General features: G+C 45.9%; 2 long non-coding RNA genes across 2 annotated transcripts; both read left to right on the top strand.

Annotated features, from left to right (window-relative positions):
- Positions 1–9,851: 9,851 nt before the first annotated feature.
- Positions 9,852–12,569, top strand: LOC119253504 (uncharacterized). The gene is made up of 3 exons (XR_005127105.2): positions 9,852–10,035; positions 10,149–10,275; positions 12,471–12,569. It is a non-coding gene; the product is annotated as an uncharacterized LOC119253504 (long non-coding RNA).
- A 552-nt stretch (positions 12,570–13,121) lies between these two features.
- Positions 13,122–27,429, top strand: LOC129146352 (uncharacterized). The gene is made up of 3 exons (XR_008552923.1): positions 13,122–13,309; positions 26,761–26,872; positions 27,405–27,429. It is a non-coding gene; the product is annotated as an uncharacterized LOC129146352 (long non-coding RNA).
- Positions 27,430–27,898: the final 469 nt, after the last annotated feature.

Below are 27,898 nucleotides of genomic sequence, written 5' to 3'. Positions count from 1 at the left end.
GGCCACTGCCAGGGCCTGGAGGAGCACTCGGCTGCAGGGGGGTCAGCTGGCCTCTTTTTTTGCTGACTTTTTCTTTACTACAAGCACTTCACTGGTGCCGAGCTTCACCGAGTTAGCGCCAGAGCCTGGCACGTTATAAAAAGCCTCTGATCACGAATAACAGGCGGACGGGATCATTGAATTGGGAGGGTCCCGACATCGCCAGAGTGGAGCATGGTTCTTCCATGACAGGTGTTGTGTCTACACTCACAACCACAGAACTGGGAGCCACAAGCACCCCCACCAGGCAGATGCACCCTCATCCCAACCTATGAGGGAACACATTTGCCCTTGAAGACTACTCCAAAGGCTAATTCCCTTCCATGTGACATTCATATTCCCAAAGTAATTTTATGTATTTCTACAAATGAGCCTATTTCAGCAGCTGCTTCTAGCACAGACCTGGCTTGAGTCTTCACTCCGGTGTTGGTATTTACAGCTTTCAGTTTCCCCATCTCCACCTCCAAGCTTCGCAGTAACAGCAGCTCCGGGATGCGGCACTGAGAAACGTAGTTCCAGGCTCTGTGTGGAGCTGCTCACTGGCTGCGGTGGTGGCTCTGGGCCTCGGATGAATCCTCTGGAAAAATCAGGATGAGAGGGAACGATCTGCTCCTTTGTAACCGTACTCACTTGCTAATTCAGTGGAAAGAGGCAAAGGTACTGAGCAGGTTTCTAGGAGGTGTGCAGGAGTCAGCCCTCCACCCGGGCGTGAGGCAACATCGTCGTCACGGAGCACAGGTGTAATCCAGAAATGAGAAACGCCTGCTGGCGTGTCAGGCAGTCGCTGGTGCTTCACGTGAGGTGATGGGGCTTCAGGTATTGAGAGGTTGTTTTTAGGTGGGGAGTCAACCTTACTCTGTTCTGTTTTCTATCCAGTTTAATGCTTCGACAATTATTTCTGCACAGATAAATGTAATTGTATGTTTAATTGAAGAGATGTTTGCAACACCGGCTCACTTACATGTGCAGGGCCCCAGCTCTGAGACGGGGACACAGCACCACGGCCACCACCTGCGTGCTCACAACACCCCCAGCCCGCCCCGCCCCCTCTGGTAGCCTCCATTCTGCATTCAGACTTCTAGGTTTTTGGGGGCTTAGTCTTGTCTGTTGTTGGTTTTGTGTCTTTATATTCCACACATAAGTGAAACCATCTGGTATTTGTCTTTCTCCTTTTGATTCAATTCTCTTAGCATAATCCCCTCCAACTTCAGCCAGATTGTCTTAATAGCAAGATTTCATCTTTTTATAGTTGAGTCTCCAGTGTGCATGTAGGGCACATCTCCAGCCACCCTCTGCCTTTCGGCTTTCAGTTCATTCCCATCGCTGGCGATCGTAAACAATGCTGCAAGGAATGTAAGATGCTAGTGTCTGTCTGTTTTGTTTAGCTATATTATAGTTATATTTCTATATTATATTAAGCTACTCAACAATAAGTTTGAATCTGTTTGGTAGTAGTTATTAAAGCTGGAAATGTTGTACAGGGAAAACCATCTTCTAAGTGTATTAAAGAATATTTTTTAAAAAATATTTATTTATTTATTTATGCATACAAGAACTGGGGTGCAGGCCAGAGGTGCAGGGGGTGAGAGGATTCATCAGAGACAGAGTGGGGAGCAGAACAGGCAGATGGACTGAAATATACTACTGAGGGGAGCAGTGGGGAGACAGAGGGATCTGCTATGCCATGTGGGCAGCTCCCTGGCCAGGGATCAAACTCGCACTGCAGAGGCTGTGGACAGCTTCACAGCGCTGTGCTTAACCCCTTGCACCACCAGGGAGGCCCATATTAGAGAATATTGTGTGCTTACACTTTTATTAACTTAATTTTCAAATATGTATTTAAAAACAGGCCATCTAATACGTGAAATATTTAATCAGACTCCACTGAATTTGCCCTCTGCAGTTGTTGTGACATTAATGGGTGTGTTGGGCTGGCCCAGGCCTTTGAATTGTGTCTTCTGCCATCCAAGCCAAAAGAACATGGCGTTGAGCTGCCACGCACTGTGCTGCGTAGACATCAGGAGAGGGAGGTTTACATTCATTCTTCTCAAAAGACTGCACAGTAGATATTGTTGGGCCCCGTACTACAGAGGGTGACTCAGAGTTTAGATGTGTCGCGTCCTTGGCTTTTTCATCCAGCTGGTAAACTTCAGATTTCATCCTGATGTGACTTCAGTGAGATATGCTAAATGCTTTGCACTTTTCAGATAATATTTTCATCTTAATGTTGACTAAAATTGCTTATTTCACCAGAACTCACTGTGTGTCACAGACATGCGACCAAAGGAGGGATCTTGGCAGGTGCTTCTCAGTCAAGGGGACACCATGACCAGCTTCTCTGAAGTTCAGAAGCTTCGAGAAGGCACTGTGGGCACTGCTCTTTCTCTGGACTTCTGAGAAGACGTTTTTGGCCTTTGCTTAAAAATGTAAACTGAAACTCACAAATCCAACCACGAAAATTGGGAGGGGTTGTTTTAGATTCTAACCTACAGCAGAATGACTGTAATTCTGTAAAATCATTTTAATGCAGATACGTTCAAGTTTAAATGCTGGTTGTGAGGCGTATGAAAGTGATCTGGCCTCAGGCTTTCTTCCATGTATCAGGATAATGAAGTCAGTCTACATTTCAGGAAAATGGATGGTGGCATTCGCTATCGATCTCCGGACAGGTGGAGAACACTATTATAATAATCCATATGTGTCAGCCTGGCCTTTTACTGATTGACCTTTACCTGGAGTGGGAGGAAAACGGAAGAATAAAATAAAGGATCCAATTTGAGCAAAGGAGAACATATGATTGTCACAGGCTGGATTTCACTGTTATTTATCACTGAAGCGAAGTCATCCATCATGCCTCTGTCTCATCAGAGCCGGTGAATCCGAAGACAGTCATGGTGAGGCGTTAGTGAATCTGCCCAGTGGTGAACTTTAAGCATCTTCCAAGGCTTTTGCAAGAAAATGGATCTTAAAAGCAATAAAGGGGGCTGAAGTATCTGCCATGGCTCAACTAGCCTCTCTGGAAAGGTTTCTAGGATCTCCCCACTTGTAGTTCATTTCTCTCCCCCCATTATAATCAGAGAAGGTTGGACCCCAAAAGACACTTAGACTTGAGTGATGGCTGATGACACATGCTTGTGAGAAGAACAGGGACCGTCTCAGAATTGCCTGTCGTCCCCCTGGAGCAGAGCTACTGATGGAAAGCCCCTCCTCCCACTGGCTCTGGAAGCTGCACTTCCCATGGCAGAATATTAGTGAGTTGGATCCTCAGGATGAGAACGCATCTGAGGCAAGGGCATAGGACTGCATAGCTGGAAGCATTTAGTGGTGCTGAAATGGGTAAAGAGGCTCTTGAAGAAGAAGCAGGAGTCTGCTGACCCCGGAGCGGTGGTAAAAGGGAGAGCGCTGGTCCGCAGGGAGCTGCAGTAGTTGGCAATGCAGGATCAGGATTAGTTAATACAAAAGTTTTGCGTGCTTTGGGTAAATCCCTAGGAGTGGAATTGCTGGATCCTATGGAAGCTCTATAGTAGAATCTCCACACAGCTCTCCATAGTGGCTGGATCAGTTTGCACTCCCACCAGCAGTGCAGGAGAGTGCCTTTTCTCTACCTCCTGGCCACATTCTGCAGGGGAGGAGGCGGGACAGGGATCAAAACTAGGGCGGGAAGAGCACAAGGCACGATGGTGATGGTCACGGGTGAATTGTTGGTGGAAATTCTATGGGGCCTGAGAGGAGAAAGCAAACATTGTAAGATAGATAAATAAATATATTAATTATTTAATTAATTAGTTTTGGGGCTGGTTCTATTTTCACACTCAGGAAGTGTAAGTGGAGACATGGTCACTTATTCTGCTGATCTCTAAACTCTGCATCTACACAGTTACTGTCATTTTTAAGTCTCAGAGATACCATAGGTATGTGCAGAACAGACACGGTGTTCACGAAGTTCCACTGCAGGGTTTAAAAGAGTAGAAGTTAGTGCCAGAACGTCAAGTTCAAAGCCTGGCCCTCCCAACAATGCACTGGGTGATGTGGGCTGTTGTTTTACAACTTTAAACTTCATCTGTAAAATCTGGGCTATAATAGCATTTATTAGAGAAGTAAACACTATCACAGAATTTTCTATGGGAAAGTCTTTGTAGCTGTGAGTTAGTCAAGGATTAGATATAACACCAGAGCATGAGTCACAAAGAAAAACAAAGACAAATTGGACTGCAAGATTTAACACTTTCCACTTTGAAAGACGCTATTGAGAGTGAAAAGTGGCAGACGGGGAGAAAAACAAGTTTGCAAAGCACGGATCTAACAAGGAACTTGTGTGCAGAGGACATAAAGAACTTAGAATGCTCAAAAATGAGACAAAGAATTCAATTAAAAAAGAGAAAACTATTGAAGGGATATTTCACTGAAGTAGATATAATTTTGACTAAACGTCCCTGAGAAAAGTTTCACCATCTTTTGACATGAGAGCCACACAACTGCCAGTGCACTGAGACAACACCATGCCCTCGCCCAGGAGGCGGTGACCGTGCGCCAGACGTCAGCTGCTGCCCACGAGGACAAGGATAAACCCAAGTCTCTGCGTTCTCCAAGGCGGGATCTAAAATGCTATAGTTCCTTGGAAACGGTGGGCAGCTTCGTGGGGCATTAAATATAAGTTAGCATCAAGCCAAGTAAGTCCTGTCCTAGGCGTCGACCCAAGAGCAACGGAAGCTACATCTTCCCAGAGAAACGCCATAGCATCATTCATGATGACCCCAAGCTGGGGTGATCTCCATGTCTGCCCACTAGTTACGGGTAAACAGAAAGTCACATTTTAATGCTATAAAAAGACATTATTTGGGAGTAGGATCAAAACAAGGGTGGTGGGAATTTTACGGGGACTCTAACCAAGATGAAAATGCATACATTGTACAAAAATGAAAAATGATGTAAAAATTTATAAAATAGTAAAAAAAAAAGACATTATTCTGCAATAAAAAAGAACTTTCCATGTATGTTACAACATGCACCAACCTCAAAAACACTATGAAAGTGAAAGCAGTAGAAATGAGAAATAAGAGGTCATGCGACTCGAGCACATGAAGCAATTCATACGAGCTACACAGAAAATGCACATTCGTGGCGAGAGCAGGCAGATTGGTTGCTGGCTTCGATATGGACTGGCAGCAGATACGAACTGCAAACAGAGTCTAGGGAGCTTTTCCAGGTGGTGGAAATGTTCTGAAAGTTAATTGAGATAATGTTTGCCCAACTCTACAATTTTACTCAAGTCATTTCATTCTAGACTTACAATGGGTGGATTTCATAGATGTAAGTTGTCCCTTACTAAAACTCTTAAATATACATCTGATTAAAAGGGTAGGCAAGACTATAAAAAATAGTATTTATTCCTAAATGCCCACTGACACTCTTAAATATAAGATAAATGTATGTGTGATATATATAATCAGTAACGATCACACCAAAGTTGTATTGGCTTTGTGGGGATATTACAGAAGTAAAATACTACCTGTGTGTTGCTATCCCCGATGCCTGCTACATGACCGCGGGCCTGCAACAAATGCCAGATAGAAGCAGTGGCTCCCCTGGGCTGCATGGCCTCAATAAGGCCTGGCTATCCATTCTGCCCATCCCATGGTGCAACTGTCCGCCTGTGACCGCTCAGCCTCCAGGGGACAGATGGGCCCACTTTGTGAGGGGGTCACCCAAGAGGGCAGCTGAGAGTTTCAGAGCCTCAAAAGTTGCACCTTCTATTTCTCAAAGCAGGTGCAGTTCCAAAGCAGAGAGAGTAGCAGCACCTCTTGAGGGGGGACTGGAAAACTCCTGTGGCAAAGAATGAGGAGGCAGGAGGTGTGATTCGTGGGGACTATTATGACAGTGATTATTCAGAGCTGCTTTCCTGTGATATGTGCACACATATTTTACACAAAACTTCATAAACCAGTACCTCCCTGGTGTCACAAGGGGTTAAGTCTCAGCACTGTGAAGCTATCAACAGCCTCTGCAGCACAAGTTCGATCCCTGGCCTGGGGGCTACCCACAGGGCACAGCAGACCTCTCCTGTCTCCCCCCTGCTCCCCTCAGCAGTGTATTTCAGTGGATCTGCCTGTCTGCTCCCCACTCTGTCTCTGGTGAATCTTCTCACCCCCCACACCTCTGGCCTGCACCTTAGTTCTTCTATGCATAAATAAATAAAATAAATCATAAAAACTTCATAAACCATATCATCATGGATTTAGGTAAAAAATTGCTATACAGAAAGGATTTGGGAGTTGGGAGCATGGTTTTTGTAAAGGAATTGCTAGTGACATTCAGTATTTGTGATGCAAACTCATTTTCCTAATCTTCACAAGAAATTGTAAAATGTATTTAATATGGCATTATTATCTGGGGAATGCCACATATTTTTGCCTACAAGGTTCTTGACATTGACCGAATGCCAGAGAGACTTGGGCTAGTTCCTGGATGTTAGCAGCCTAGTGTGAATCTCAGCACAAAGTGCTTCATCTTGTTTATGGGAGAACAAGTTCATGCCTGGGAAAAATAAAGATTTCCTAGGCAGAGCGCTCCGGTTATGCGTAAAGGTCATTCTGTGTGTGATTCAATTCTACTAAATAAAACAAATAAGTCACTTCTATTAAATACTTTACTGGTGTAGATACTAGATGTGAGAATAACTCTGCACAAGTTTAGCTATTTTTAAAACATGAATCAAACATAAAATTTCATTTCATTTATTGCTAAGTTACATAAATACCTTTTATGAGTTTTAAGAAAACGTGATAATGGCTTTAACATTCATCTGGATTATTTTCTCAGGAACACGCCTACCTAATATTTTCCTCAGATCCCCTAATACAGTTCAGCATTAATAAATAAGCCACTCAGTTCAGTTTTCATGCATATGTGAAATGTGGCATATACACTATTATATACAGTATGTATGTGTAGTCAAACTCATACACAAGGAAAAAATAAGTCATGCAGTTTATGTATTAAGAACAAACTTTCTTCTATGATTTCAGGAAAATATTTTAAGAACCTGTGTGTCCTCAGGAAAATATTCATTTGTATTGATTCATAGTAATTTTTATACTTAATTTGATGCTCACTTTCTCTTAATAGTTTTTCAGTGACTTCATGCTATACCCACTTATTAGCAACTTAAAATCTAGATTTATTTCATTTTTCTGAGCATTGCAAAGTATTCTGCTGCCTTCAAACCACCGTGTAAGGTGTGTCACGGACAGCTTTTGAAACCATTCCTAGCGTGTTTTCAATGACAGTGAAATGCTCTGATGCATCTGTCTCCCTACAAGCAGGGCAAGTTGGCTGGACATTTGGAAGTGGGGCTGCAGAGTTAGTGTTTATCTTCTAAATTTGGGTAAATGTGATTTATAGGATGGCATTAAATTATTTTTGCATTGTCAGATTTTTTTAAATTATATTTTTAAATTGTATTTTTTTTTATCGAGGTAACTCTGGTTTACAACACTGAACATGACTGAAAGGTATAGGTTCATACCTCATGTAATGAGAACGACTTTATTTCCCAAAATTTGCTTTGACAAATAAACTAAGAAATTAAATTTTCATTAAAAATTCTTTCGCATCATGGCAAAATCATAACCACCCTGTCTTTGGATCCTTGAAGAAAGTAGCATTTTTACTAGATTTTCAAAATACACTGAATCATCCTTGAAATCCTGGGGGAAACTCAGTCTTACTGATTTATTCTTTTAATAGTGTGCAGCTTCCTTTTATGTTATCTTTCAGGATTTTATGGATATGTTATATTCGCTACATAAAACCAGTTTGGGGTTAAATGTTCCTTGAAGTTTTGATAGAATCCACTTATGAAACTGAAGAGGACAGGTTGTTTGTTGACACCTTCTGAATTTCTCACAAGCTGATTGATCAATTTAGAATACGATACAGTCACTTTGGTTAGGTTGTATTTTTGTCTTGAAAATTATCCAGCTCATCCAGCTTTTCAAATATGTTTGAAGAAAAATGATTGGCATGTGAAAAATCTCTCCTAAATCTGAGTTGTCCTTCTCAGTTAAAATTATATGATATTATATTTCCACTTTATTTTTTTAATTAAAATGGCTGGTGCTGTCACTATTTAGGATTTAATTGCTGACGGAGAAGCAGAAATTGCATTTATGTTTTAATTAACACATTCATTTGCCTCTGCTATTTTTCATGACTTTCTTTCTCTCTTCCTTCATTTATATCTCGCAGCTCCTCCAGCTTCTGAAATTGAATTCTGATTCTTTTTAAAATCTCTTTGAATATTTTAAGTATTTGATGTATATTGTGTATGTATATGCAGGTATTTGTGGTTATGAGTTTTTCTGTAAGTTTTTACATTCCTGATTTAAAAAATATTTTGGACCACTGGTTCTGGACAGGTGAAGGGTGGTGACAGGTGTCTGGGTCACACAGAGTATTGTGAATCAATGTTACCACAAAAATAAAATTAGAGGGGCCTCCCTGGTGGTGCAAGGGGTTAAGCACCACCCTATGAAGCAATCTGCAGCCTCTGCGGCACAAGTTCCATCCCCAGCCGGCCAGAGAGAAATCCACATGGCACAGCAGACCTCTCCTGTCTCCCCACTGCTCCCCTCGGCAGTGGATTTCAGTGGATCTGCCTGTTCTGCTCCCCGCTCTGTCTCTGGGGAATCCTCTCACCCCTACACCTCTGGCCTGTACCCCAGCTCTTGTATGCATAAATAAATACATCTTTAAAAAAAATAAAAAATAAATAAAATTATATCTGACACATGATCAGTTTTCTTATTAATGGCCCTTTTTGTCTTTTACTCCTTCTTATATAATTAAAATACCAGTAATAAGATCTTTTCATTACTTATTTAAACATTTAAATATTATTAAATATTAAATATTGAAGATATTTATTAACATATTACTGATATTTTTATTGTAGAAATACATTATTTTATTTTTTAAATTCTTTGATTTCTTTTTTGTTGAACATACAATTACATTTTAATATATCTCATGGCGTTTAAAAAGTGCATTATTTCATTATAAATTCTCCTTTCTTACATACTGTGTGTAACTCATATCTGTGAATTCAATCATATTATATGTTCACATCTACCCTACCGTTAGGAATCTTACTTACTCTGCTTCTCGTATTCTCGCTACCATGTTTAGCTCTGGGATTCCCGGTGGCCTGAACTGAGAGAAGCGACTTAGAAGCAGAGCTCGGGTCTTCGCGGTCCTGCAGGTGCCCGTGGCGGCTGCGCTGCTGTGGGCGACGCGGGGCCTCTCCAGGTACATCACTGATCTGCTGCAACTCTCCTTGTAAAAGTGCTGCAGTTTCTTTCTTTTTTTTTAGATTTATTTATTTATGGGGACCTCCCTGGTGGCTCAGGGGTTAAGTCTCAGCACTGTGAAGCTATGGGAAGCCACTGCAGCAGAGTTCCATCCCCTGCCAGGGGGCTACCCACATGGCGCAGCAGACCTCTCCTGTCTCCCCGCTGCTCCCCGCAGCAGTGGATTTCAGTGGATCCACCTGTTCTGCTCCCATATATTTATTTTTTATTTTTTAAAATAAATCTTTAAAAAATTAAAAAAATATATTTATGCATACGAGAACTGGGGTACAGGCCAGAGGCACGGGGGTGAAAGGAGTCACCAGAGACAGAGTGGGGAGCAGTGAGTCTGATATTGCGTCTCCCTTAAACACTAGGGCTTGGGATTGGAAGTGAATTGTAATTTCATTGCAGCTGAAAATCTTTTTATTCTTCTCATTTTCTATTGGGTTTAAGAGAAGAGCATTTGTCTTCATTTGTGTGTTTTCCCCTAATGAGGAGCAGAGACAGGGGATTAGAGGAGGAGACACTGGAGGATTAGGCATCTTCCCCAGGAGGACCCCCCAGGCAGCTGACACTGGCCACCCCTCCCAGGCTGAGGCCCAGGGTCTCTGCGATCCTCCCTCCTTGCCCCTCCTGGCACCTGACGGTAAGCACTGTCTCAGCCACTTGCCTCAGGAGCTGCTCCATCCCTCTTTCTGTTTCACTGACCCCAGCAAGCATGACTAAACAGCCCCTTGATTTAACTTATTTATCTTCCAGTCCAGTCTATGACAGACCTGCTTCAAGCTGTGCTGTAGTACATTTCAAGTGTGTACAGTAACTTGGTTTATAAGTGCACATCTATGCAACTACACACCCGATCGAGATAGTGCAGCAGCTCATGAAGGTATGTTGTGCTCTTTCAGCTGTCACCTCCTGTTTCCTGCAGGTCACTGGGCTAATATCTGGGAAAGACTTTGCAGTGAATCATGTGGGGAGCAGGCTTCAAGGACAACTGGGTTTTCCCCCTTCACACCATACCCAAAAAATCAAACTCAGGTGATTAAAGATGAATATTTGAGCCAATTCTGACCCTATGCCCCTAAGTCATATACAGTGTTGCCAATCTGTTAGCTTAGTTTAAAAGGATCATAAAACAAACAGGAATTTGACTCTAAAAAGCTTAAAATTATAATAAAATAGATTATCTTCATCAATTTATATGAAGACATTTTAAGATAAGTACAAAACAGAAGACACTGCTATACTTTATACTCATATCCATTTATTAAATATATATTTTAGGGAGTGAAATATCATTTATAGGATAGAATAGTATATTTTCAGTATGTATTATTGTTAAGAATCAATATCCAGAATATAAAAATAAATCCTACTTATTGGAAGTGAGCAAAGAAAGATGGGCTAAATAATTGAGCAGTCACTTAAATCCAAAGAAAATCAAAAGAGGTCAGCAAAATCTGAAATTTGGTCCACAACACACTTTGCTCTGAGTCCCCCCTAGTTCTTGCCAGAAATCCACCTGAAAGTGCTCCCTGGTTGGCGTTAGGATCTCATTCCCATGGCAGACTCTGCTCTGGGAACCCCACAGGAGAAGAATACAATTCTTGTAGGAAACCAATGACAAATATTTTACCCAACGGAAAACAATGACTATCTGGAACATATACAACACTCTCCAAAAACGCAAGATTGCCAATTTTACATACCACTATAGTATGTGTCAGAAGTTTTAGTTAAAGCAATCATATATTTAGAAAGCTGTGGAGTCCTATCAGGGTAAGTAAAGAAACACAAAGGTTTCTTTATTTTTTCCTATCTTTATTTTTCCTATCTCCTTTATGAAACAGGTGCACAGACATAAAACTACATGACCTGTAACAGCACAAGAATGTGAAAATCCACTCATAAAATCTATAAAAATATGAGAAAATTATGCCTCATTGTTATCAAAGAAATATAAGTCAAAATGAAATCATTTATTTGTTATCAAATCAGGAAAACAAGATAAAATAAAAATATACAAAAATTATTGAAAAAAGCAATATAAACATTATAAAATAACAAACATTATTTTAAAAAGGCAAAACAGCAGTTACAGTAAAGAATAACCTGGTCAAAAGATCATTCACATAGGGCCTCCCCTGGTGGCGCAGCGGTGGAGCGCTGGGTGGCGAAGCTGCCCGCTGCCTCTGCGGCACCAGTTCGATCCCCGGCTGCTCCCCAACCACCGGAGGAGGGTCCCACATGGCGCGCAGACCTCTCCTGCCGCCCGCTGCTCCCCTCGGCAGTGTCCTTCGGTCCTTCTGCCTGCTCTGCTCCCCGCTCTGGCTCTGGTGGATTCTCTCACCCTCCCGCGCTTCTGACTGTACCCGGTGCTTGTGTAAATAAATAAATAAATCTAAAAAAAAAAAAAAAAAAAAGCAATGGAATGTTTAAGAAACTTTAAAAAAAAATAAAGCTCACTAATGTTCGATGGAACATTAAGAAAATAATTATTAAAAAAAAGATCATTCACATAAGCTGATGTTAATCATGAAAGCTTATTTATACTACTCCTAGAGAAAATGATATATTTTTACCTAAATTATTAGATGGGAAATTTAAAGTAGGCAAGTAAATAGATGAACAGATGGGGCATATACACACACACACAAGTGTATATATATTTATATATACTCATATATACTTATGTATATGGTATACATATAATTTTGATGCAATAATTCCTCTTCTTGTAATTTATAGTAGATATCACTGATGTATAGCTATTCATATGTTGGGTTAAAGAGGTGTTCATTACTTCTGTGCTCGCTTTGAAAAGTGACCAAACAAAAATATCCACCACAGAAAGTAGGAATCGTATTAGGTCTAGGTCATAAATATTATGCAAGTATTACTGATATTATAACAGAAGATTGTTTCTTTTCATGAAAATGTTAATATATTTTAGTGAGGATTCATTTATTCTGGGGAAAAAGGGTGTGCAGGTCCAGATGCATAGGTTTCAAAATGTGACCCCACAGTCCGTCTCGATGAGAATAATAGTGTGTTTTCTTTTTTGACTTGATTGTATTTTAGGGGTTGAATATTCATAAAGAAATTGTGATAAGGTCACCACGGGGGGTGGTGGTGGTGAAGCAGGAGCCAGTAAAGAAACCCAGTCAAAGCCCACAAAAGAACAAGTAAGTGTATAAAGTGTTTTCAACCCCATTAGTCACCAAATAATTGATTGTTGACGTATAATAATTAATGACATTTAGACTGATATTGCAGGTAACAATTTTGTAAAAATAACATCCAGTCAGACACTGGAAGAAAGGACACTACACAGCAATTGGGAGCAAAAATGCTATGGATTATAATTTGAAACATACATTAGAAGTCACTAATAAAAATAAACATTTTAATTCAGCTATGTCAGCCTCACTTTCAGACCCTTAACTTAAAGGAGAGGCTACAAAAGACCACAGAGTTAAGTGGGCCATGGTGCTCACCAGCACTTGATCGAAATAATGGCATAATTTCCAATATAATGAGAATAACTAAAAATTAGCACACATTTATGTCAAGTGTGGCAAACATTTTCTGTGAGAGTGCAGAGAAGAGGCATTTTAGGTTTTGCATGTTATTTGGTTTTTGTTGTAATTATTCAAGTCTTGTGTCCTAGCATGAAAAAAAATCATGTGAACAACAGGCATGATTTGTACCAATAAAACTTTATTTACAGGGCCTCCCTGGTGGCGCAAGGGGTTAAGCACCACACTATGAGGAAATCCGCAGCCACTGCAGCACAAGTTCGATCCTGGACCGGCCAGGGAGCAACCCACATGGCGCGGCAGACCTCTCCTGTCTCCCCGCTGCTCCCCTCAGCAGTGTATTTCGTCAGTCTGCCTGTTCTGCTACCCACTCTTTTTCTGGTGAGTCCTCTTACCCCCGGCACCTCTGGCCTGTACCCCAGCTCTTGCATGTATGCATAAATAAATCTTAAAAAAAAAACTTTATTTACAAAACAGGAAGTCATACTGATTTGGACTAGAGGTGCTGTAGTTCTGTCCTGTTGAAGGCTATTTCTATATAGTCAGAAATATTGTCAGAATATTGGCAAATGGTAAGGGAATAGGCAGTGTTTGATCCCACTTGTTATTTGGGTACATAAATCTAATAAATCTTACTTTTTACCTATTTATGTAGAAAAAAACAGGTGAATAACCACCAACATGCTTATATATGTATTTCTTGCTCATAAAATTATAATTTGGGGTATTTTTCTACTTTGTATTTTGTAACATTTTCTATTTTAAACTTAGCATTTTAAACACCTTAAAAGTAGTAAGTAATAAACTATGATATTGAACTCAAGCAAATAAATAAGAACAAAATAAAGCATGATCTGTGTCAATAATCAGAACAGCTATTTATTTATAAGAATAATTTATCAACTAGAAAAGTCAAAAACAAATAATAAAATAATTAAGTGCTGTTATGGAGAATGGAGATTGTTTATATTTCTTGCTGTTTGAATTATATTATTACAAAAGACAAAAACATCCTATGCAGTTAATGAATCTACTCTTTTAACTATCTGTACTGCAAAAGAAACCAAAAATTACTTTGATGCTTTCTTTAGAAATCTAGTCAGTCATTGCAAAACCACTAATCAAGGAAGACTTAACAAAAATTCTGCATCATTTTACTTAGCAAAAAAAAAGTGTATAAATGTGGTATGTGCATGTGTGTGTGTGTGCAATGCAAAAATTTCAGGGAACCATAGTAACATCCCTTCTATAGATGGGTGACAGGAAGATAGATGAGTAGATAGGTTGATAGGTCAATATGAATTATTGATTAGTTCCTTTTTCGGTGTCTATATTATGCAGAGAAGCAGTGGCAATATACTATAGCATGAGCAATAATGTCAATCAGAATGCATCTAAATCTTGTTGTTACTTCAAAGAAAATTTGAAAAAAGGAGTATTCTCCTCTGAGATTTTGTATTCATTTTGACCAATTTATTCCTGTCAGTTTATGTTTACAAGCTTATTGCTGGGTTGATACAGTGATTGATTTAATAGATGACATCCGTCCTCAAGTTAATATTGAACCAGTATCCCAGGTATCAGTTAGGATGAGCTGAAGGCAAGAGTTGTCAGACTTCTTATTAATTCTTCACCCATTCTCAGATCCATCAGGCAAGTGAGATCCGTGTTTATATCCCCAGTTTAATGATGAGGGCCTTGAAGTTTAAAAAGATTAAAAACTCAGCCAAAGTCATTGGGCATCAAGGTTAGCATTTGAACCCAGATGAATGGAACAGAAATGTCTGTCTTTAAGCACGTACAAACTTGTCACAACAGGACAGGAGAAAGGCGTGATTGAGAACATACACGCTTATGATCGCTGAGATAGTGAGACTGACATAGCTGAATTAAAAGGTTTATTTTTCAGTAGTGACCTAGGGAGGCAAGACCACAAGGGAGCAGCATTTGAGTTGAGCTGGAAGGTTCTGCTCCAGATTCTCGGTCTTGGGGAGTGCGACCTTCAATTGGACCTTATGACCCCAAGGACAGTGAAGCATAGGCAGCGGCGCTGTTCCTGGCCCATGTCCTGTCCAAACCTCCGGTGAGCTGTGCAGGCAGGTCCCAGCCCCTGCCCCTTGTCTGTCCAGTTTGCACACAGCCAGCAAGCAGGTGCTCATGTTCAACAGGCTGGTCCTGCACCCAGATCCCCCCTGTGTCCGTGCAGCACTTTCTCCACCAGCTGGACTCCTGTGGGCATTCAGTTCTCCTATCTAAAAACAGAGACTAGGTTTGATGATTTTTTTCTTTTCAAGATTTATTTTTATTTATACGAGAACTGGGGTACAGGCCAGAGGTGTGTGGGGATGAGGGAATTCACCAGAGACAGAGCAGGGAGCAGAACAGGCAGACAGACCGAAGACACTGCTGAGGGGAGCAGCGGGCGAGGCAGGAGAGGTCTGCTGTGCCATGTGGGTATCTCCCTGGCCAGCCAGGAATTGAACTTTTGCTGTAGAGGCTCTGGACAGCTTCACAACATAGCGCTTAACCCTCTGCACCACCTGGGGGGGGGTGGGGCTAGGTTCAATGATTTTAGAAGACTGCATTTCAAACATTCTAATAATAAATGTTAGTGGGTTAAATTAATCCATGAGCTCGCCTTCTTCCAGAAGAACTTTTCAGGAGCATCTAGGACACAGTTGCGACTTCAGCCTGGTTGCTTGGGCCACCGGGGCCACGATTCGTGCAGGTGACTGGGCCAGGCCAGGCCTGAGCTGGCTCAATTATTTGCAATGGCACTATCTAATGGGTTCTATCCCAAATCTTGGGGTAGAGCATTGAAAGGAATGGAATCAGTGAAAACTGTCGACAGCCCATTTTGAAAAACATAGCTGTCATACTGGGACCGCCAACTGGGGAGAGGGAAGGAAGTCAGCAAAGAGGAGCAGGGGCCTCATGGCCGCGTGGAGGGCTCTGGGGGTATAATGGTGGGTCAGGTGTGATTACATATACCTGAAGAGGCTTGAGCCGCCATCCCTAAATCACGCAGTGTTATAAGACAAGCTTATCTCCAAAAATATATATAATTTAAATAATAACAATAAATCAATATATAATAAAACACCCAAAAAAGACATGAAGAGGAAATCTTAGATGCCAGTCAAGAATGCACATCCGTCTCAGAACAGACGGTGCGATATTGGAATAGGAGTCACAGACGCTGTGTGTTAACTGGAAGGACAAATAGAAGAGAGAAAAATGCAACAAAAATAAAGGTAGCACTAATTGAACAACTGAACAATTATTTGCGTGTAAGAATCACAAATACCTACAACTGGGGAGCAGACAAATGAAAACATGCTCATTAGCTCCCAGGAACTGCAAATCCAAACGGCACTGACACGCCTGCTTGTGCCCGGGGGAGAACCAGCATCAAAAAACGCATTTGCTAAGAAAGAAGTCTTGGCGAGGAGTTGGAAAACTAGAATATATTTATTCTGTGGGGAAACAAAGTGGTGCAGCCTCTTTGGGGAATAGTCTTGACGCTCCCCCAAAACTGGAATGAAGCGACATCCGGCCACGGAGCAGTGGCTGTGGCCTCCCGGAGCAGCCCGGCGCCCACCACCCGGCGCGGAAGCCCCCACGCAGCCACGCGTCCTCCCACTGCTGAGTGGATGAACAAAGTGCGCCTGTCAACACAGGGGTGTCACAGGCAACAGAAAGGAACACGTGCTCAGTGAAACTGATGAGTTGAGAACCACCACATCCAGCCTGTGTAAGAAAAATCCAGAATAAGCAAAGGTACAGAGAGCAAAAGCACATCAGTGTTTGCCGAAGGCTGGGTGGCTGGGAGGGAGGTGGGGAGCTAACAGGTCCAGGACCTTGGGGGCTGAAGCAGAGAGTCTAAAATTTGTAGAGGTGACAGCGGCACAAATCTGTGAACGTACTAAAAATATTGACTCGCATGCTTCAAGTGGTGATATGTAAATTGTGTGAATTATACTGTAATAAAAGTATTTGACGGCATTTGATTACTTGCTTGTGGAACTATCTGAAAAGGTATCTATTGTACAAATAAAATCACCGGCATTGGCAGGCCGGCTGATCGGTCTTCACACTTAGATGGAATGTCACGCTGTGTCCATTCTCTGAAAGGGCTTAAGTGTCTCTAAATGATGTGACAGAAATTAGCAAAGTGACTTATATCTAGAAAGATTAAATTGATGAATGTAAAATTTAAAAATAAGAGAGGGCCTCTCTGGTGGTGCAAAGGGGTTAAATCTCAGCACTATGAAGCTATCTGCAACCACTGCAGCACCAAGTTCGATCCCTGGGCAAGGAGCTACCCACAGGGCGCAGCAGACCTCTCCTGTCTCCCTGCTGCTCCCCTCAGCAGTGGATTTCAGTGAATCCGCCTGTTCTGCTCCCCACTCTGTCTCTGGGGAATCCTCTAACTCCCTCATACCTCTGGCCTGTACCCCAGTTCTTGTATGCATAAATAAATAAATCTTAAGAAAAAAATAAAAGAAACAAAAAAGAACAAATCTTTCATAAATATTATATCCAACAACTGGTTGAAACCCTGGAAATTTTAGAGTAAATATACTCTCCTATGTCTATAATTTTTGTTTATGCCCTGTGTAGCCACCCTGATGTGTTTATTTAAAAATTAGTAGAGTGACACATCAACTCTTAAAGAATCCTTTAGACGACAACTGGAATAATGATTCAAAATATTGGCTGCAGTAACAGGACCAAAGGAAGGGGATTTGAAGAAAAAAAAATTCAATGAATCGGGAAATAGGTTGAGGCTACAGCATATCAGCATCTTGAGTCAGCAATGCCTCGGCCAGGTTGTGAAGTCATGGCACGGCCGTGAAAGTATGAATGTCCCTGGGAAGCACGGGATGGAGGGCATTAGGTGAGGAAGAGAAAATTCCAGTGGAGAAAAGAACAAATCAGAAACACTGGATCTGTCTCAGGCAGGGTTTCACCTCAGTGTTTGACAGAAAAGGGTCACTGCTGTCACCTTTTCTCAAGCGTTTCCAGATTTATCTTTCATCCGAAATCTTCAGCTACAGAGAAGAAACTTTTCAGAGCTGTTCCTGTAAAATGATATTTGGAACCAAGAAAAGAACTGGGTCAACAATAAATGTCTTGAAATCGCTTCAGGAAGAGCCGGGGGTGGGGAGGAGCAGGTGCCCACCGTGGCCCCAATCCCCGTCCCTTTCTCCAGCCCTGGCCGCTCAGGGCCGGCTGGGCCAGGGCTCTCAGCCAGAGCCCACCACTGCCCGTCTCCAGACCAACTGTCCACGCTCCTGGGCCCAGGAGAAACACGGGAGCGAACGAGGGAGCCCAAATAGCCAGCGATCGCTACTCCTCAAACAATGTTCTTCTTGAAAGAACAATCCCAGGAGCTAATTAAGAGCTGTGGGGTGTCCTCAGGGGGCTGGCCTGCACCTGAGCTGAGATGGTGTTTCAGAAAAGGCTCAGGACCCCGGGCACCTGCTGGGTGGCTGCGGGGAGCTGAAGACTCTCTTAAAAACCAAAGTTATACAAGCAATTTCAGTTGCTAGTGTCTCATCACCTGAGGAGATTCTGCCCCATGGTGATGGTGCTTTTCTCCCTGTTGTCACCGTTTTTATGCAATTATTAAATATTTCAGATACTACAAATTGTGGAATTGCTGTATGCTTTTACAGTGTGGAAGGGCAGGGTTTTTTTTTTTTAAAGATTTATTTTTTATTTGTTCATGCACACAAGAGCTGGGGTACAGGTCAGAGGCGCAGGGGGTGAGAGGATTCACCAGAGCCAGAGCGGGGAGCAGAGCAGGCAGAAGGGCCGAAGGACACTGCTGAGGGGAGCAGCGGGCGGCAGGAGGGGTCTGCGCGCCATGCGGGACCCTCCTCCCGTGGCCGGGGAGCAGCCGGGGATCGAACCGGCGCCGCAGAGGCCACGGGCAGCTTCGCAGCCCAGCGCTCAACCGCTGCGCCACCGGGGAGGCCCATTTGTGATGCTGAAAACCTAATTCCTCGTTTCCTTTCTGCTTTCTGGAGATCAGGGCTGGGCCGAGGCCGCCTGCACGCGGTGGACGCTGCCCAGCCGCCCGGCGGGAGCTCCCGCCCAAGGACCACAGGGGACGGTCGCGTTCCGGGCAGCGGTGACCGACGAGGGGCAGGTCCGCGTGACCGGCTCGTGTGTGCCGGAGCCACAGGACGCGCCGAGTGCGCAGACAGCACAGGCCAGGCTCTGGGGACCGAACAGCGGCCACGCGGGGAGGGGCCGCGGGCCGCGCGGAGCGAGCGCCCGAGGACGCGGGGCCGGAGCGGCTTCCCCCGGGCCTGGCGCGCACCCGGCTTCTCTCCTCGGTCGCCGGAGCTGGGACTCCCCGGGTCCCGGCGGACGCCCCAGACGGGCAGAGCCACGCCGGCCCCTCGAGGGCCCGTCTGCTCAGCCACCGGCTCCTCCGCCCGGCGGGGCCCGGGGGCAGCCGGCCCGGCCAGCCCCAGCCGACCGCGGGTGGAGACGGGACCCTCCCGGACGGCGGGTGGAGACGGGACGCGCGCGTCCAGCAGGCAGACCCGACACAGGACCCCCGGCCTCTAGCGAGGTCCGAGCCGTGCTCTCCGCGCGTCGCCGGGGTCTAGGGGGACAGGAGCCCGGCAGCCGGCCGACACTCGACCCGGCTTTCAGCCGCTACGGGGCAGGGCGGGAGCTGTGACGTCAGCTGGGCGGATGGCGTCACGGGCGAGGCCGACGCCCCGCAGCCCGCGGAGAGCCGCGCCCTGGCCCCCTGGTGCGCGGGGCCCACCCCAGGGCACGCGAGCCTCACCCCGGGCCGAGATGGGGCGGCGGAGCGCAGGCGCTGCTCGGGGCTCCCCTGGCGGCCAAAGCCGGTCCGGCTGACGCCAGCTGGAGTCCCGGCCTCCGGGCGCCGTCACGCGGTGGTTGGGGCTCTCCCTGCCGTGAGAGGACGTGGCCTTGCCAGCCGTCGGCGTGAACAGGGGACACGAGGAGACAGGCCGGGTGGCTGCGGCCCAGCACCGCCGCCGGGGGCCCCGCCCGCTGGAGGGACCCGCGCTGGGAGTGTCTCTGCTTTTAAATGTAAAAAGTCGAGATTTGTGTGCAAAAAACCTAACGTACCATTACAGACATTCTCAGGTGTCTCCTTTCCATGAAGTGTCTATGTCAGGTGACTAAAACCCCTTAATGCAGGATTTCAAGCCCGTTCAGCAGGAGAAGATAACAGCGTCTCTCCTGCAAGTGTCTGCACCTCCCGAATGAATGTCCCCAGTGATTCTGATAATTAAACTCCTCCACGTTCGGCTCTCCTCGGGCCGTCACACAATCAAATTAAAGGTTTTTTCTTCAACCATTTACCCCACATCCACTAATTCATTTATTTAGCAAACACTCTTGAGCTCTAATTATGTGCTAGTTACGATGTTCAACACTTAAAATACAAAGATAAACAAGGCCCAACTTTGAAGAAGTTGACAGTAGAATCCTCAGATGTGTTTTGTTTCCAAACTGGCCCCCAAAACCGGGACCACTTTGACCACCTTCACATAGAAAGCCACATTCCAGCAAAACAAGCATGGCAGCCTTTGCTTGTCCGGCTTGAATATACACTTTTGGACCTAGCATCACGCAGAAGTCACTTTTAAGGCCCAGCAAAGATGCTCGTATACAACAACCCGGCAGCACCTGAGAGGAGTGAGGGATTAATGAGCAACATTAAAAATTCAGACCGTTTATTCTAAGTAAGAGCGAAGAATTAATCTGTAACGCAGGCCGTCAAGCCCACATGAATTCTGCTCTCTTGTGAATATATGCATGTGAGTACATCTTTTGAAGGCCACAGATCTAAGGTTTAAAAAAAATGATGAGAAAACCCCCACTTTGGCTTACCTCCTCCTTATGACGTCCATGACACAATCAGCTCACTGGGGAAAGGAATTCCATTGATAAAAATAGGATGGTGGCTGTGGTACATTTCTGGGGCCGTAGTCCCTGTGGATTGGGAAATAAAACCCGTGAGCAGCCGCCAGGGGCTCCTGCAGCTGACACAGGACACACTGCCCTGGGGCCTTAGTTCATCTTTTTAGAAATGTGTCGTTTTGGTCAGACACCCCCCGTGGCTCCGTGCTATGTGTCCAGCTGAACAGAGGAAATATCAAAATGCAAATTCTCTACTTCATTTCTCCTGAAAGGAATCCTGGGGCGCCAGGAGGGAGGAGCTGGGAGCCATCTCTCCCTCCCTCGGCAGCTGCTCTGTGCTCCTCCGTGCTCCTCCAGCCCACCTGGCAGCCGGTCCGTGGAAGACACTCCCCCCGGCCCCGACTCTGCCAAGGATAAGTGCTTCTGCTGTCTTCCCAGCCCGGCTCTGTGAAAACCCTATTATCTGATGATGCAGCTAAGCTGCGCTAAACTACAAGATTAGCATCATATCAAAGACAGGGCCGGGAATCGTGCCTGAGCAGCGATGGCAAATGTGGGTGAGAAAATCCTGGGCCTTTTTTTCCCCACGAATACCAATTTCATCCCAGGATGTCCCATATTTCTCTCATCTGAAGAGACTGTGTCGTTTAGATCATTTTGACAAACCACTAAAATAACTTTGGAAACGGGGTGGCCTGTGCCTTTAAAGGTCCACGAGATGGTCCCTAAAACCAGTTTACCGAGCGGCACCGTCAGATTGTGAGGGAATTGCTCTTTAATGCATTCGAGAGTCTATTCCTTCGGCGCTTAAGCTAGCCAAAATAATAAATATAAAATGGTAATTTTTCTCCATGAGCTGCTCCTGTTGCTCCCACATGGCTTGTCCCCGCCCGGGAGTAACAGGCCGCTGCCTGCCAGCAGCTCCCGCCGGGCGAAGCCGGGCCTGGAGCTCTGCTCAATGGACTCGGAAGGAGTTAGCAATTACAGTTAATCCCTCTGCTGCCCGCCCGCCCGTCTCTGCTCCAGAGTGTGAGCGGCAATGGGGTGATCAAGAGCAGGGGCTCGCAGGCTGCACGGGAGTGGGTGATCACCCCTTCATAAGCAGCCACCCCTTTCCTACCCCCCCCCCACCACGCAGGGGAACGCTGACCGCAGAGAAAACCCTGCTTCCCTCCCGCTGATTTAAATGACAACACAATCACTATGAAAAGGAAACACACTTTCCCACCATCGAGTCAGACGTGGGAAGAGCTTATCTGGGATAAAAAGATGAATTCCAAGAAGAAAGCTATTAAAGGAGATGCTAAAATTAAGACCTGTAAGACTTTACGAAGCTGGAGCCTTCGTGAGCTCCGCTGATGGGTGATGATTTTCTGGGAAATCTCAAGAACTGGGAAATCTCAAGGGCTTTGCCTTCCTGAGAGGGGGCCTGGAGGCCGCGCGCAGGTGACCCTCGGCCGGGCCGCGGCTCCTCTCTCTGATCCAAGGCTTGGCAGGCTGCTCCCTCCCACAGGTGGCCTGGCTGGACCGGAGGCGCGGCTGGTAGGGGAGGAGACAAGGCTGCCCAGCTGTGCCGGCGCCTGGCGGAGGGGCGAGGGGGCTCGCCGGGGGCTCTCTGGTTAGGCACTCGCACCCCCAGTGAGTCTCCCCCCTTATGACCTCTTCCCTTCCCAAGACTCGCCTCTCAGCGCTGCTGCCCTGGGGTTCGGATGCCAACATGGGAATATTGAAGGGACGCAGCATGCTGTACCCTGCAGTGAGCTCACAGGAGTGTGTGGGACCCGTGGGGCGTCTGGCATGGGGTCCCCTCTCAGGGTCTTCTGTATGCACCCAACAGGTACTCCCCAGAAAGCGGGGGAGGTGGATGGAGGCTGGGCAGACAGGTGTGGAGGAAGGGGTGACTGTGCTGCAGGACAGGCACCCCCGGTGCCTGAGAAGGAGGAACAACCCCTGAGAGAGGCTGACCTGCCCTCTGTGGCCTGGTGGGTATCCTGCGTGTGAGTCATCAGGGCATCGGGGGAGCCCCTGCCTTCCACCCACTTCCTGGGCACTAGATAACAAGCAGGACAGAGAGGCTGGGACAGGTGGGGAGTAGAGGAGCCTGGGGACGAACAAGAGCTTAGGGGACAACAGGAGCAAAGCTGGCCAGTGAGCTGGGGAATATAAGGATTCTAAAATCAACTCCCCAGAAAATGGGAGAGGAGCAGACACGTCCCAGCGTGTCAGGAGTCAGAACATCCTGGCGCCAAACGCAGGCAAGAGCACAAGAAGTCTGCACTCCAGATCCTTCTCTGACAGAGACGCCAAACGTTTCCACAGAATAGCAGCTGATAAAATCTACCGGGATATGAAACTTGTGATGTTTCGTGATGGGATGGGCTTTGTTCTGAGGTGGCACAATCTGCTTCACTTGTGCCAAATAGCCGATGTGGTTCACTGTATCAGCTGCCCAGAGCGCGGGAAACCTGGCCGTATGTGCACTGACAAACTGCAATGTCCATTTGTAACAAAATCTCTGGGCAGATTTTGTCTCCCCGCTGCCCCCTCAGCAGGGTATTTCAGTGGATCCACCTGTTCTGCTCCCTACTCTGTCTCTGGGGAATCCTCTCACCCCCCACACCTCTGGCCTGTACCCCAGTTCTTGTATGCATAAATAAATACATCTTTTTTAAAAATCCGAGCAAACTAGAAGTTAAGAGGCCTGCACCTGCCGGGGTGTGGACCCACGTGAACACCCAGAGCCCAGAGCAGCCTAGGCAGAAGCCCGACTGTCCCCTGGGTCAGAGGACAACAGGTTTCCCTTCTCCCCTTCACAGTCACTTTGTCCTGAGATCAGTGCAGTAAGGACAGGAAAGAGAGAGAGAGAGAGAGAGAATTCTTTATTTTTAAAGTAACTATGTAAAAATAATGAAAGAACCATCAAAAAAACTAACAGAATTTATAAATTATAATTTAGTTGAAGAATATCATAGAGTGTGAGACCAAATACTTTTGGGTTTCTATCTATTAGCCATGAACATTAGAAGCTAAAGTTAAAAGCAGCATCTATAATAGCACAAAAATCATTAGATACTTAATCTTAAATCTAATAAGATATGAGAAAGATCTGTAAGTGGAAAATACTACAAAAAATTGAGGTAACTCTAAGAAGGCTTAAATGCAGAGACGTACTAAGTTCATGGATTGGAAGATGGCGTTAGGATGATCTCCAAATCCTGTCCATGAAGTGAAGTGCTGTGAAGCAACAACACCTCAATGAAAGTAGCACAACAAATGCCAGTCTCCCCAAATTGACCTCCATGCTGCATATAAAAATGAAAATGAAATAGGAAAATAATTTAAAAGAAGAACAAAATTGGAGAACCCGTACTCCCTGATTTCAAGGTGAATCATCAAGCTGCAGCAGTGAGTGCTGCTCCGGATGGGCCTGGTGCCTGGTGCCTGTGAGAGTCCAGGTGTGACCTGAGCAAATCATGAATTAATTTCAGCAAAGTCACAACAACAATTCCATGGAGAAATGATTGTCTTTAGACGTAAAAACACAATTCACAGATCATTAGGGAAAAACAAATGATACTCTGTGAGCCTCCAAGATAGTTTTTAAAGTGCAAAAAGAAGGATAATGATCACTTTCAGCGTTTTCCCTAGCATTGGACTGTAGTCTCAGTGCAATCACTGGGGAAACGACATCAAACAAATCCTGAAGTCAAGAGACAAAAGTAAATGACCAATGGCCTTTAAAAGTGTCTGTGCCATGAAAGACAAGAAAAGAATCCTGCAAATTAAGGGGAAGTACCAAGCAAACGCAACAAGGGACCCTGGATAGAATCATGCAGCAGGTAAAGGGCATTAGTAGAAAAACTGGTGAAATTCAAATAAGGTCTTTAGTTACAAAGATGTATTGTGTCAGTGTTAATTTTCTTGTTCTGATAATTGCAGTCAGGTTATTTGAGATGTTAGCATTAAAGGAAATTGAATGAGGTATATATTATTTTTGCAAGGTTTCTGTCATTCAATATTCAAAATGAAAGCTTTAAAACTGGTAATAAAATCAATTAAATAGCAGGAGCAATAGAAATTGACTAAATATCGACGTTCATAAAATGTGCAATTTAAAAGCTGTACCTTGTTTAATAAAAGTGAAATTCTTAACGAGCTATTACTAGGCTATTCGAGGTCACAAAGAATGGTAACGAGCATTGACGATGCTATGGGGTAATTCTCAGGTGTTGCTGGTGGAAGTGCAAGCTTTGATGCTCAATTTGGAAAAGACTTGGACAGTGTCTTTTGAAGATGAACACAGACTCTCCCGGATACCAAGGGAGGTGAGAAGATGCTGTCACACATGGACCTGTACATGGGTATTTATAGTGTCTCTACTGATAGGCACAAAAAATTAGAAGTAATAACACAAACGTCCCCAACTGATGAGTGGCATGGGATCGGAGCACCACTGACAGCAGCAAAGAAGAGCGGCTGGAGGCTAAAAGGGGGAAATGAAGCCAGACTCAGACCCTCCGCACGGCGTGACTCTACGTAGAGAACAGCCTGAAGTGCCGGGAGACAAGTCAGGTGTCTTGGGAACTTGGCTTCGAGGAGCTGTGGGCCGCGGGACAGAGGGATCTCGCGGCGAGGGGATGGCTGTCTCTGCTTGTGTGGGTCACACGGCCTCACGCGTCTTTTTGGAGCCCACAGAACTGTACACCGAAGAGGAAACATTTCAGTGTTGGCAAAGTTTATCTCAATAAATCTGACTTTTTATTTGCCTAAATATATGAAATATATTTGTTAATTAGGACTTCTCCCCTGGAATGAAAGATGTATTTTTTTAAGAATAATAATGAAATGTTGTATTGGTGTATATTTATATATATTATGATAGCGCTGGTTGCAGCACTGCCTATGATTCAGAAGTCCAGGCTCACCCCTGCAGGCGTCTCCACGCCACCCCCAGCGCCATGGCCCCAGAGTCCCCCACCGTCCACGGGGCCCTTCTCCTCACCCCACACGCTCAGGCAGCCTCAGTTTTACAGTCACACTTCTAGGGATTGTTTTGGTTCTGTGTTGTCTGATTCTTTGTTCTGCTTCTCTGCATTTCACAGAGGAGAGAAACCTGCCGACTTTTGGAAAAGAGAACAGACTCAGAGGACAGACAATGTTTTGGGGTGAAGGGGTCAGGCAGGTCCTTGCCCGGCTCTGAGTTTGCAGGATTTGAACATCTGGAAGTGAAGGGGCGAGCTGGGCAGCGGGCCCACAGGCTCAGCGCAGCCGAGACAGCGTCTGAAAGCTGCTCCTGCGCATACTGAGCGGTCAGTGTTGATAATGTGTGGGTTGGTATCAAGTGAGATCAGGAAGACCCAAGTTCAAAGCTTGACAAGATACAGACATAGCTGTGTCACCTTCAAAGAAGAACCTTCTCATAAATTGACAGGAGTAATAGTGTTTGTTAGGATGAGAGTCCACTTAATATAACCACAGAGGTCCTTGAATTGTGGGCCCCTAAAATTCCGACACCGACATTTGAACCCCGTGGTGACTGTGTTTGGAGCTGGGTCTCCGAAGAGGTGACCAAGGTTGTACCAGGTCAAGGTGAGTCCTCTTCTGCTGGGACGGGTGTCCTTACAATTAGGGGGGAGACACCAACAGCGTGCACACGGACCAAGCTCACGGGCACATGGGGGCCGTCATCCTGTCAGCCAAAGGGACAGGCCCCAGAACAAACCAGCCCCCCCATCTTGATCTGGACTTGCAACGTCCAGGACTATGAGAAATAAATTTCTGTTGCTTAAACCACAGAGTCCGTGGGTATTTCATTACGCAGCCCCTGCTGACGGATACAGTATCTTTGCGATGCTTTTCTGAGAAGCCTCCGGATAACCTTGAAGCCTAAAACATGTTATTACTTCTAATAGGAGCGGGACCGGCATTCCTGGGCAGTCATCCACAGCGAAGGTTGGCAGTGTGAGTCTGAGCACGCGGGGGCCCTGGACAGCAGGTTAGAGCGTGGATTCTACTGCGGGGCAGGTGAGAAACCACGCAGCCCCCGGAGCCAGGAGAGCCGGGGTCCCGCTGGCAGAGTCAGACACAGGATGTCCTCCGGGGTGAAGGCGCCGGGGCCGGTGGGAGTGTTCGCGGGAGATGTCAGGGCACCCGACCAGGTGACAAGGGAGGCTGGGGAGCTCCGGCAGGGGAACAAACCCCTCAGCGCTGATTTTAAGGGGCAGGAAGAGTCCGGCGCAGTGCTGGGCCTGAGGGCTGGGCCTGCGGGCTGGGGCAAGGCTGGGGCCGAAGCAGGGGGACGGGCTGAGATGACCTGGAGACACTGAGTCACCAACATAGAAAGTGAGGCTTTTGTTGAATGATTGATTGATTGATTGATTGATTGATTAGTGCAATGGAAACCCCAGCCAGGGTCTTCCTGCGGCAAAGAGCTATTTTGAGACAAAATGAGATTATCTATCCCACTTCATTTTGTAAAGAATTATAAAATCTTATTAAGATTTTTTATATTAAGATTTTCGATATTGAAATGACTTGAAGCTGAATCTTCGTCCAGGACGGCGGGAGGAGGCCGGGGCGAGAGCCTCTTGGCGCCTCCCCTCTGGGAAGACTCGTGAGGCTTGGGGATGCCGAGGATGCCGAGGACACCGAGGACACCGTCCACTCGTGGACTCCGCGCCGCGGGCCGAGCTGGAGGGCGGCTCAGGCGCGCAGGCCCGGCGAACACATCGGAGCTTCAGGGAGCAGCGGCCGCCGCGCGCCCAGAGGTGCGGCCTGTGCGCGCAGAGCCCGCGGGCGGCGCCCCGGAGCGCCCTCCCCGCGCCCGCTGGCCCCCAGGTCGGCCTGTCCTTGGCCACCCCGCCTGCAGCGGCCCCTCGCGTCCCCCGTGCCCGGCGCCCGCGGCCCCAGCCGAGGAGACGTCAGGGCCGCCGTCGGGCGCGGGGAGGGGCGCGCGGAGGCCGGGCCTGCGTCCTGCCCAGGCGGCTCGCGAGCCCCTCGGCCCGGGCCTGCTCTGGCTGCGGCCGCCGCCCCGGGCAGGAGCCGGCGGGA

The sequence above is a fragment of the Talpa occidentalis genome, unplaced genomic scaffold (genome assembly GCF_014898055.3).
Source record: "Talpa occidentalis isolate TD23 unplaced genomic scaffold, MPIMG_talOcc4v2.1 talOcc4.2, whole genome shotgun sequence".
NCBI classification, from domain to species: Eukaryota; Metazoa; Chordata; class Mammalia; order Eulipotyphla; family Talpidae; genus Talpa; species Talpa occidentalis.
This window is presented reverse-complemented; position numbering and strand designations above follow the sequence as displayed.